Source organism: Tupaia chinensis, unplaced genomic scaffold, assembly GCF_000334495.1.
Source record: "Tupaia chinensis unplaced genomic scaffold, TupChi_1.0 Scaffold146687_1, whole genome shotgun sequence".
Taxonomy (NCBI): domain Eukaryota; kingdom Metazoa; phylum Chordata; class Mammalia; order Scandentia; family Tupaiidae; genus Tupaia; species Tupaia belangeri.
This window is the reverse complement of record NW_006206544.1, coordinates 5162386-5173680: the sequence shown is the minus strand read 5'-3', so window position 1 is coordinate 5173680 and position 11295 is coordinate 5162386. Positions and strand designations below refer to the sequence as shown.

The 11295-nt window shown below is 38.3% G+C and overlaps 2 pseudogenes; one reads left to right on the top strand and one right to left on the bottom strand.

Annotated features, from left to right (window-relative positions):
* LOC102498239 (mediator of RNA polymerase II transcription subunit 8 pseudogene) overlaps positions 1-3610 on the bottom strand; it is a 7928-nt pseudogene extending 4318 nt beyond the window's left edge.
* A 732-nt stretch (positions 3611-4342) lies between these two features.
* On the top strand, positions 4343-6335 carry LOC102497840 (elongation factor 1-alpha 1 pseudogene; annotated as a pseudogene).
* Positions 6336-11295: the final 4960 nt, after the last annotated feature.

Genomic DNA, 11295 nt, shown 5'->3' with positions numbered 1-11295 from the left:
GAATGTCTGTGGGAGGTTGGGGGGTAGATCATGGTATGACAAGACCCTACTCAGGGTGTCTCTCTCTCTTTCTCAATAAAGAAATAAACTTTTTAAAACATGATATAAAGAAAATTTTTCAGAATCACAAAGGAAGCATAAAATTTTTATGATCAATCAAAACTAAAAAGCACTCATAACATTGGACCAAAAGCAGGATTTAAAAAAAGCATTGAATCAGTGTAATCATATTTTCCACCTCCTTTACCCTATTTAACTTTTTTATTTGCAGTCAAACACACGTAGTCTGGCCTCCTTGTCTGTGGTAGACAGAATGTGGCTCCCCCCAAAATATCACATCCCAATTTCCAAAGCTTATGAATGTCACTTTATGTAACAAAATGAACCTTTTATTAATATTAAGGTTGAGACTAGCAGATGGCATAATGGCTACGTCATTAGACTCCCATGTAGTCAGTCAGCTATGGTTCGAGTCCCAGACCCGGTGGCTTAAACTCATGCTGGGCGCGTGTGCATCCATGCCCAAGATTCTGAGAGGAGAATGGAGGAGAAGGGATTGCAGGGTGGCCATCCCCTCTGGGGGGTGATTTCTCGCTTTCTGTCTCTCTGGAAAGCACATGTACCCTATAGCAAAAAATAAATAAATAAATAAAATAAGGTTAAGGATTTTGAGGTAAAACTACAGTAAGTTCTCCCATATGGTTTTCAGAAAGAAATATAGATTTTCAACATTTTTACTTTAGCTTGAGACCATGTGGAACACCTTCTTCCTTTTCTTCTTTTCTTCTCCTTCTTCTTCTTCTTTTCTTCTTCTTTTCTTTTTCTTCTCCTTTTTATTTACATTTAATAACAGTACATCTTTACAGCATACAAAATGGTTTTCTCCTTCATGGACACAGTGCATATTTGTTAAGTCATAGATATCACCATGTACATTATCATCAACAGGTAACTTTTCATTTTTGTTTCTGTTAAATGATTTTTACCCTGATCACCTCCCTCCCACCCTGTGTTATACACCCTCTCCTTTACTATTTCTAGTATCGTCAGTTCCCCTCCCCACTATTATACCTTCCAGTCTTCATTTCTGCTATAGACTGCAGACATTCAGTATATATTAAGCAGGGAAATACAATGACTGTCTTTCATTGTCTGGCTTGCTTCATTTAGCACTAAATCTTCCCTATTCATCCATTTTGTATAAAATGTCAGGGTCTCATTGTTCTTTATGGCTGAGTACTATTCCATAGTGTATATGTGCCACATTTTTTTTCAAACCATTCAAATGTCCTTGAAAATTAGGGCTGATTGCATGTCTTAGCAATTACAAATAATGCTGCAATAAACATGGATGTGCAAGTGTTTTTCCAACTGAGTGTTTTCCTATACTTTGGGTAGATACCCAGGAATGAAATTACTGGATCATATCATAGTTCTATTTATAGATTTTCAAGGAACCTCCAGATTGATCTCCACAGTGGCTGTACTAATTTACATTCCCACCAACAGTATAGTAGGGTTCATTTGTCACCGCAGCCTCTTCAGCATTTATCATTCTGTATTTTTTTTATCATAGCCATTTTGAGTGGGCTTAAGTGGTATCTTATTGTGATTTTTATTTGCATTTCCCTTTTGATAAGAGATATTGAGCATTTTTAAATGTTTGGTTTTTGTTTGGGGGGATTTTTTTTTTTTCTATTTGTATATCTTCCCCGAAGAGTTGTCTGTCTGTTCAGTTCAGTTGCCTTTTTTTTTTTTTAACTGGATTTTTTTTCTCAGCAAGCTACTTGGGTTCCTTTATATTCTGCTTATCTGTCTCTTACGTGAGGTATAGTTTGCAAATATATTCTCCTATTCTGAGGGTTTTCTCCTGGTTCTAATTGTTTCTTTTGCTATACAGTAGCTTTTTAGCTGCTGTCCCACTTGTTTATTTTCTGGATTATTGCCTATGCTTTGAGGGCCTTATTTAGGAACTCCTTGCCTATTCCACTGTTTCCCACCAATAGTTTTATAGTTTGAGGTTTTATGTTGAGATCGTTGGTCCATTTTTAGTTTATTTTTGTTATTGGTGAGAGATAGGGTTTTAGTTTCATTTTTCTGCAAATGGATATTCACTTTTTCCACCACCATTTGCTGAAGAAAGTTTTCTCCTCACTGGATTGTCATGTGCCCTTTCTTACAACCCTTAGTTGACTGTATGTTTTGGTGTTTATTTTTGAGTTCTCTATTCTGTTCCTTTCATCTACATATCAGTTTTTGTGCCAGTAGCATGTTGTTTTGTTTTGTTTAGAGAGATTTTTGCTATAGGGCACGTGCACTCACTGGAGAGACGGACAAAGTGAGGGAGATAGAAAGCAAAATATCACACCCCAGGGGGATGAACATGCAGTCCCTTCTTCATTCTTCTCTCAGGATCTTGGACAATCATGCACATATAACTGTTGTGAGTTTGAAGCCACCAGGTTCAGGACTCAAATCACAGTCAACTATGTGGGATTTCAGTGATGTAACCATGACACCATCTGCTGGTATCAGCATGCTATTTTAATTATCACAGTTTTGTAATATAAATTAAGGTCAGGAAGTTAGATGCCTATTTTACCTATTTTATTGCTTTTGCCAAAGCAATACAAGGCCTTTTATGAGTCCAGATAAATTTTATGATTATTTTTTTCTATTTCTGTAAAGAATCTCTCAGGTAATATGATCATAATTGCTTGAATTTGTAGATTAATTTGGTAGAATTGGCATTTTGATTATATTAATTCTTCCAAGCCAGGAATATGGAATATTTTCCCACTTTTGTATATAATTTTCAATGTCTTTTTTTAGTTTTTCAGTTTCCTCATACAGAACTTTCACTTCCTTGGTTAGGTTGATTCCTAAGTGTCTTGTGTGTGTGTGTGTGTGTGTGTGTGTGTGTGTGTGTAGCTTTCATAGATAGGATTGCTTTTTTCAATTCTGCTTCAGTCTGTTCACTGCTGTCATATTAAAATTCTATTGATTTTTGTATGCTGATTTTGTATCCTGCCACTTTACTGTATTCATTTATCACTTCTAGGAGTTTTTGTTTTGTTTTGTTTTGGAGTTTTTTATGAATTCTTTTGGATTTTCTATGTCTAGTATCATTTCATCTGCAAATACAGCTAATTTCACTTCTTCTGTTCTTATTTTAATGCCTCTTATTTTACTCTCTTGTCTAATTGCATTGGCTAGGACTTCCACTACTATGTTGAAAAGGAATGGAGAAAGTAGGCAGCCTTGTCTTGTTCCAGTTTTTAATGGGAAAGCTTTTAGCTTTTCCATATTCAGTTATGGGCTTGTCATATATGGCTTTTATTGTGTTGAGAAATGTCCCTTCTATGCCAATTTTGCTGAGAGTCTTAATCATAAATGGATGTTGTATTTTATCAAATGCTTTTCCACGTTGATTGATATGATCGTATGATTTTTATCTTTCTTTCTATTAATGTGCTGTGTTACATTTTTAGTTTTGTGTATGTTGAACCATCCTTTTATCCCTGAAATAAATCCTACTTGATAATGGTGTATAATCTTTCAACATGTTGTTGGATATAGTTTGCTGGTATCTTGTTGAGAATTTTCGCATCTGTATTCATAAAAGATATCTGTCCATGATTTTGTTTTTGTTTTTATATCCTTGTCTGTTTTGGGGATGAGAATGATGGAGGTTTCATAGAACAAATTCGGGAGGGTTCCTTCCTCTTGGATCTTTAGAAATAGCTTGAGTAGAATTGGGGTTACTTGTCTTTAAAAGTTTTGTAGAATTAAGAGGTGAAGTCATTGGGACCTGGGCTTTTCTTTGTTGGAAGGCTATTTATTACTTATTCAATCTCATTGCTTGATATTGATCTATTTAGGCTTTCTATGTCTTCTGATTCAATCTTGATAGATTATATGTAGGCAAAACTTTGCTGTTCTTGTTTGTGGGCATATTATTGCACATAGTATTCTCCATGACCTTTTGTATTTAAGTTATGTCTGTTGTAATATTGCCTGATTCATTGCTGATTTTATTTATCTGGTTCCTTTCTCTGTTCTCCTAGATTAGTTTAGTGAAAGTATTAGTTTTTTTAATCTCCTCAAAGAACTAGCTTTTGGTTTTATTTATTTTCTGTACAGATTTTTTAATCTCCATTTCATTTATTTCTGCTCTAATCTTCATTATTTCTTTTTTCCTGGTCTTTTTGGGAGGGTTTTGGTTGTTGTTTTTCCAGTTTCCTGAGATATGTCGCTAGACTGTCAATTTCAATTTTTTTCTTGTGAGCACTAATTGCTATGAACTTTTTCTCATGACTACTTTCACTGTGCCCAATAGGTTATGGTTACTAGAATACTCATTAGAATTGATTTCAATGAATCTTTTTATTTCAGTCTTAACTTCTTTAGTGGTAAGTCATCCCGGAGTAGGTTGTTTAGTTTTCCATGTGCTTGTGTATTATCAAAGGTCCTTTCTGTAATTAATTCCAAGTTTAACTCCATCTTGGTCAGAAAAGATGTTGAATATAACTTCTGATCTACCGAATTATAAATAAACTTGTGTTATTTTAACCCACCAAATTTCTGGCGATTAGTTATGGCAACAATAGAAAACTAATACAATAGCTTTTATGCAGCAGGTTTGCTGCTAGAGCACAGGTGTCATGAAAACCACTGCTAAATCAAAGCCAAAACGGGAAAGAAGACTCACATCAACATCGTTGTCATTGGACATGTAGATTCTGGCAAGTCCACCACTGCAGGCCATCTGATCTACAAGTGTGGTGGAATCGACAAAAGAACCATAGAAAAATTTGAGAAGAAGGCTGCTGAGATGGGAAAGGGCTTCTTCAAGTATGCCTGGGTCTTGAATAGACTAAAAGCTGAATGTGAGTGTGGTATCACCGTTGATATCTCCCTGTGGAAATTTGAGACCAGCAAGTATTATGTGACTATCATCGATGCCCCAGGACACAGAGACTTTATCAACATGATTATAGGCACATCTCAGTCCAACTGTGCTGTCCTGATTGTTGCTGCTGATGATGGTGAATTCGAAGCTGGTATCTCCAAGAACAGGCAGAACTGTAAGCATGCCCTCTGGCTTACACACTGGGTGTGAAATAACTAATTGTTGATGTTATCAAAATGGATTCTACTGGGGACCAGCAGTTAGCGTAATGGCTATGTCGCTGGACTACCATGTAGTCGACCACAGTTCACGTCCTGGACCTGGTGGCTTAAAACTCGTGCCAGGCGCGTGTGCGTGCATGCCCAGGATCCCGAGAGGAGAACGGAGGAGAAGGGATTGCGGCATGGCCATCCCCCCTGTGGGGGGGGGTGACTTCTCTCTTTCTGTCTCTCTGTCTCTCTCTGTCTGGTGAGCGCACACACCCTATAGCAAAAACCTCTTTAAAAAAAATGGATTCTACTGAGGAAATTGTTAAAGAACTCAGCACCTACATTAAGAAAATTGGCTACAATCACAACAGTAGCATGTGTGCCCATTTCTGGTTGGAATAGTGACATGTTGGAGTCAAGTGCTAATATGCCATGGTTCAAGGGATGGAAAGTCATCCGTAAAGATGGCAATGCCAGTGGAACTACACTGCTTGAAACTCTGGATTGCATCCTGCCACCAGTTCATCCAATTGACAAAACCCTTGTGTCTGCTCCTCCAGATGTGTACAAAATTGGTGGTATTGGCACTTTCCCTGTGGGTTGAGTGAAGAGTAGTGTGCTCAAAATGGTATGGTGGTCACTTTCACACCAGTCAATGTGACAACTGAAGTAAAGTCTGTTGAAACGAACCATGAGCTTTGAATGAAGCTCTTCTTGGGGACTATGTGGGCTTCAATGTCAAGGACGTGTCTGTCAAATATATTCGGCATGGCAATGTTGCTGGTGATAGCAAAAATGACCCAGCCATGGAAGTAGCTGACTTCACTGCTCAGGTGATTATTTGACCTTCAGGCCAAATCAGTCCAGGCTTTGCCCCTGTACTGGATTGTCACACAGTTAACATTGCTTGCAACTTTGCTGTGCTGAAAGAAAAGATTGATCACCTTTCTGGTAAAAAGCTAGAAGATGGCCCTAAAGTCTTAAAAATCAGTGATGCTGTCATTTTCCTGGCAAGCCCATGTGTGTTGACAGCGTCTTTACTCTCCTCTGGGTCATTTTACTGACAGTGATATGAGACAGACAGCTGCCATGGGTGTCACCAAAGCCATGGACAAGAAGGCTGCTGGAGCTGGCAAGGTCACCAAGTCTGCCCAGAAAGCTCAGAAGGTTAAATGAATATCCCTAATTCCTGCCGCCCCAGTCTTACTCGGTGCTGGAAGAACAGTCTCAGAACTGTTGGTCTCAATTGGCCATTTAAGTTTAATAGTAAAAGACTGGTTAATGATAACATTGTAAAACCTTCAAAAGGAAAGAAAAAATGCTTTAAGGATCATTTTGGGTAGGGGGGCAGGTGTAAGTTACTGGTTTTTAATATCAGTATTTTTTTTTGAGAGAGAGATTTTCACTGTAGGGCGCGTGCGCTCACCAGACAGACAGAGAGAGACATAGAGACAGAAAGCGAGAAATCACCCCCCAGGGGGGATGGTCACACCACAATCCCTTCTCCTCCATTCTCCTCTCGGGATCTTGGGCACGCATGCACACGCGCCTGGCGTGAGTTTTAAGCCACCGGGTCCGGGACGCGAACCGCGGTCAACTACGTGGGAGCCCAGCGACATAGCCATTACGCTAACTGCTAGTTCCCTAAAATCAGTATTTTTTAATGGAAACAACTGACAATCTGTCACAGAATTTTGAGACCCATTAAAACAAAGTTTAATGAGGAAAAAATAATAATAATACAATATCTTTGCTTCTATCTTTCTCTGGTTTGCAATGTCTTTCCCTCTTCTATATTTTTCTAAACCCCACATCCTCTGTTAAGCAATCCTGACTTGACTGATCTCTCCCTACTCAGTTCTATTTTATTGGCACTTATCCTTGGAGTGACTAGTTATTTGGTCAAACACACATTCTATCGCCATAATGAGATCGCAAGACCCTTAAGAACAAAAAAGATAAACTAACAACTGTGGTTTATTGTAAAAGTGGGCACAGACAGATTTTTTTTCCCTCTCTATGTCCACTCTTGCAACATGACTTTGAAGATATCTTCACCAATAGAGGAATATATACCTCTACCCCTTGAATTAGGGTTGGCCCTGCAACTTGCTGTGGCTACTGTACATTAGCGAATAGAACAAAGGCAGAAGATAGTGTTTGAGACCACTGTCATGTGAAAGAGCCTAAGCTAGCCCAGTCATTCAAGTGTTAGTCCAACTGACAGCCAGTCAAATGCCAGGTTCAACAGAGACCAGCAAAAGAACCACCCAGATAGCCCCATCCAAATTGCTTACCCATTGATTTCTGAGCTAATCAATGATTGCTATTTGAAGTCACTGTTTTGGAGGAGTTTGTTAAACAGCAAAAGCCAACTTGTACTTAGCTCGCTGCTCTGCACTGAGCTGTTGGTGAACAATTTCCGACAATGATGAATTACAGCAATGATAATGATAATAAAGAAAGCCGTACTCACGCCTAGTAAAATAAGATCAGGGCACAGAGGTAAAATGTGACAATCTGTAAGGCTGATCCACATGAAAAGAGTCCAGGTTCACATCTGGAGTCCCTGAGTATGCCAGATACATATGTGCCCATGGTCCGGGATCTTGATTGAGGCATTTGGTGGAGGTTTTCTCTCTTTCTTGATTTCTCTATTAAAAATAAATTTTAAAACTTAAAAACCAGGGCCAGCAGGTGGCATGGTGGTTAAGGATGCTGGGCTCCCACATGGCGAACCATGGTTCGAGTCCCAGACATGGCGATTTCCTTTCTCACTCTCTCTCTCCCGTCCCCCTCTGATCAAATTAAAAGAAGGAAAGAAAAGAAAAAAAGAAAGAAAAGAAAGAAGGAAGGGAGAGAAAGAAAGAAGCAAAAGAAAGAAAGAGAAAGAAAGAAAGAGAAAAAAAGAAAAAAGAAAGAAAATAACTTTAAAAATAAAAACTTTTAAAAACCAAGAAATTTAGTGGTATTGTTTCTATCCCATAATACCAGGATATGCTAGCACTTACAAACTGACGACTTTCAGAATTTTTTTCAAGTAAATTAGAAAGCAGTCTAAAGATTGTAGGTTTATACTCTAGATTCTATTATTGGTCTTCAACAAATCCAAAATAGCTCTGTGCCAATCTTTTGTACTGGTAACTTTTAGTATATCAATCTGTTTTTCATTGTGTCAAAATATTGGAAGAAGCCAGATTGTCACTGTGCTGTACCAGCTCTGGATATAGAAATAAGTAGACTTTGGTTGGGATTTACTAGGGAATTTGTCACATGAAAGAAATTCAGGCAGGAATGATTTTCATCAGCACTTGCATGGGAGCCAATTTCAGTTCATTTCTCCCCCAAATAGTCTGAAATCTGTTCAGTTTTCAACGAAGTCATCAAAAAGTTTTGTACTTACAAAAGTTTTTAAGAGAACTAGGTAATACATTAGGCTCCAATAGTTATCCTGAGACATTTTAAGGAAAATGTACTTCTTTCAGCTTACATTCCATTAAAAAAAAAAAAAAAAAAAAAATCAACTTGGGAATGCTGTTGGCATCAAAAAGGAGACCAACAGGAAAAAATGGGAAAGGGCACAAAGTCACTAAGAATGTGACATATTTACATCCCTGTGCTCAAGGAAGGCCATCCCTAACCACATAGGCTCACTTCTATTGGTTGGTATAGACATCATTTTGCCAAGCATATACCTCTAATCAATCATTTGAAATGTTGAAGATCCAGAAGAAGAAAGATCTGTCACCAAGCAGAAGAAACATTCAATAATCATTTAAGTTAGATTTGAAAGGCATCTCAGAGATAATTTGGTAAAACTTCCCACACACTGTAGACACCCTTTCCAGAGTTAACCCTCCACACCCTACTTGAATTCCTTAGGTGCTGAGGAAGTCCGTTTCCTGAAAGAGTTCATACTATTTTGAACACCCACGCTATTGAGATAAAGTTTCTGACTACACACACACACACACACACACACACACACACACACACACGTCCACATATGCTTTCTAGCTGTAATTATATATAAGAGGACTCCCAAAGTTAGTGGGAAATGCAACTGAAATATGAATTCATTTTGATGCAAAAAAATTGAAGTCCGTGCATAGTTTTTTCATAACATGCATAAATTTTCCATAAAATTTTTGAGGACTCCCCCCTTTTGCATAATCACGTACATACAAAGAAAGGAAAGAAGAAAACAGTAGATGCATACAACAAAATGTTAAGCATGATAATCTTTGCAAAGTGGAACTGTGGGTGATATCATTTCTTCTGTATTTCTGAATTTTGCACATTTTCTATGAAAATAAGCATTAATCCTCACAAGAAATAAACTTTTATTTTAAAGAAATAAAGCTTTCACAAGGGCAAAGGTTTGTAGCAATGAGGGCATTCACCATGCATAAATGTCACAGAATTTTACTTTGCCCAAAAGTAGATTGTAACAACACAACTACACAAAGGATGCTACAAACTTTTCTACTCCCTGAGAACAGAAAAAAATGACAAGTGGGCCTAATTTATACCAGGAAAGATTAAAAATTAAAGCACTATCTAGCTAATAAAAATAGTCAGGGGCTGGCCTGAATGATCTTTATAATGTCTTCCAGGTCTAGTATTCAGTGAACCGACAAGGAGGGATAAAGATATTGCTGTAGTTATTTCTCCCACAGTTCTAGCAAAATTGCCTGACTATTGATGAGCAATGTTTAAGGCTTTTACAAATCAAAAATGCACAGCTTTTCTATGTAAGGCCCTTAGAAATAATTGCACATCTTGTGCAATTTGACTTTTAATTTAAAATAGTAATTAGGACTGAAACTTCCTATTGTTGCTTTAAGTCAGCGAGAACAGAACTGGATGTGACAGGAGTATAAATCACCCTAAGACGGCAGCACCAATAGCATGTGACTTACACACCTGGCTCATAATCTCACGTGTTATTTTTTTTAAAGAATTATTTATTTATTTATCGTCATCTTTTTTTTTTTTTTAATTTGCTACAAGGCATGTGTGCTTATCAAAGAGAGACAGAGAGAAAGAGAGGAAGTGAGAAAGCAAGTCACCAGGTCCAGGACTTGAACCACTATCACCCATGTGGAGTCCAGCACTCCAACTACCATGCCACCTGCTGGTCCAATCCCATGTGTTATTACCGTGGGATACCATTTAAGAAGATATGAGCTGGAAGCTGGGGTTTATCCTCAAGTCTATTTCATTAAGAGGAAAATGAACATGCTGGAGAAAGGACAAAATCTTTTTTATTTTAAACTTACTGTCTTTAGTTACAAATGTGTGTTAAATATGTATAGTATATTCCAGGCAACTGGTAACAAAAAGATGGGAGATAGATGGCACCAGCAAATGGCGTAATGGTTATGTCACTGGACTCCCATATTGTTGATCGCGGTCCGAGTTACACACCCAGTGGCTTCAAACTCACACTGGGCAAGTGTGCATGCATGCCTAAAACCCTAAGAGGAGAATGGTGGAGAAGAGATTGCAGTGTGGCTAACCACCCTGGGGGGTGTTTTTTCGCTTTCTGGCTTTCTGTCTCTATCTCTCCAGTGAGTGCACATGCCCTATAGCAAAATTTCTTTAAAAAAAAAAATGGATAGAATTTGCTCTTTAAAAAGTCAAAGAAATATAAACAAGCAAACAAACAAAACAAAGCTAAAAAGAGAAACCTTCCCTAAGTAGTATGAAGACACATTAAGAGAGAGACGTGATAGGGAAGGGAAGGGAATCAGGGCAAGAACAAAGTGGAGGCAGAGTTTGTAGTAGGGGCAGAGGAGCTCTGATGAGGAGGCAGCAACTAAATGAGCCCTCCTGAAGGCAGGCTGGAGGCTGGACATGCAACGAAAAACTAGGACACCCAGAAGGTCCGTGACAAAGTCAGAGCTCACACAGAGCAGGAGCCGAGTGTAGCAGGCAGTGCATGCAACAACGAGGCTCTAACAATGGAGGCAAGCAGGAGAGAATGATCTGAGGAATTAGAGCACACTCGTGTCGTAAACTCCACACCTAACTAAAACCTGGGATTTTAAAGGACCTGCTTCTACCCTGCTCTCTTCCCCAACCAGTGCAGAAAATATGTGCACCAGGTACTGCACCTCCCACTGGTACTGGAACCCAGGAATTTTTCTTTTCTTTTTTTTTTTTTTTTTT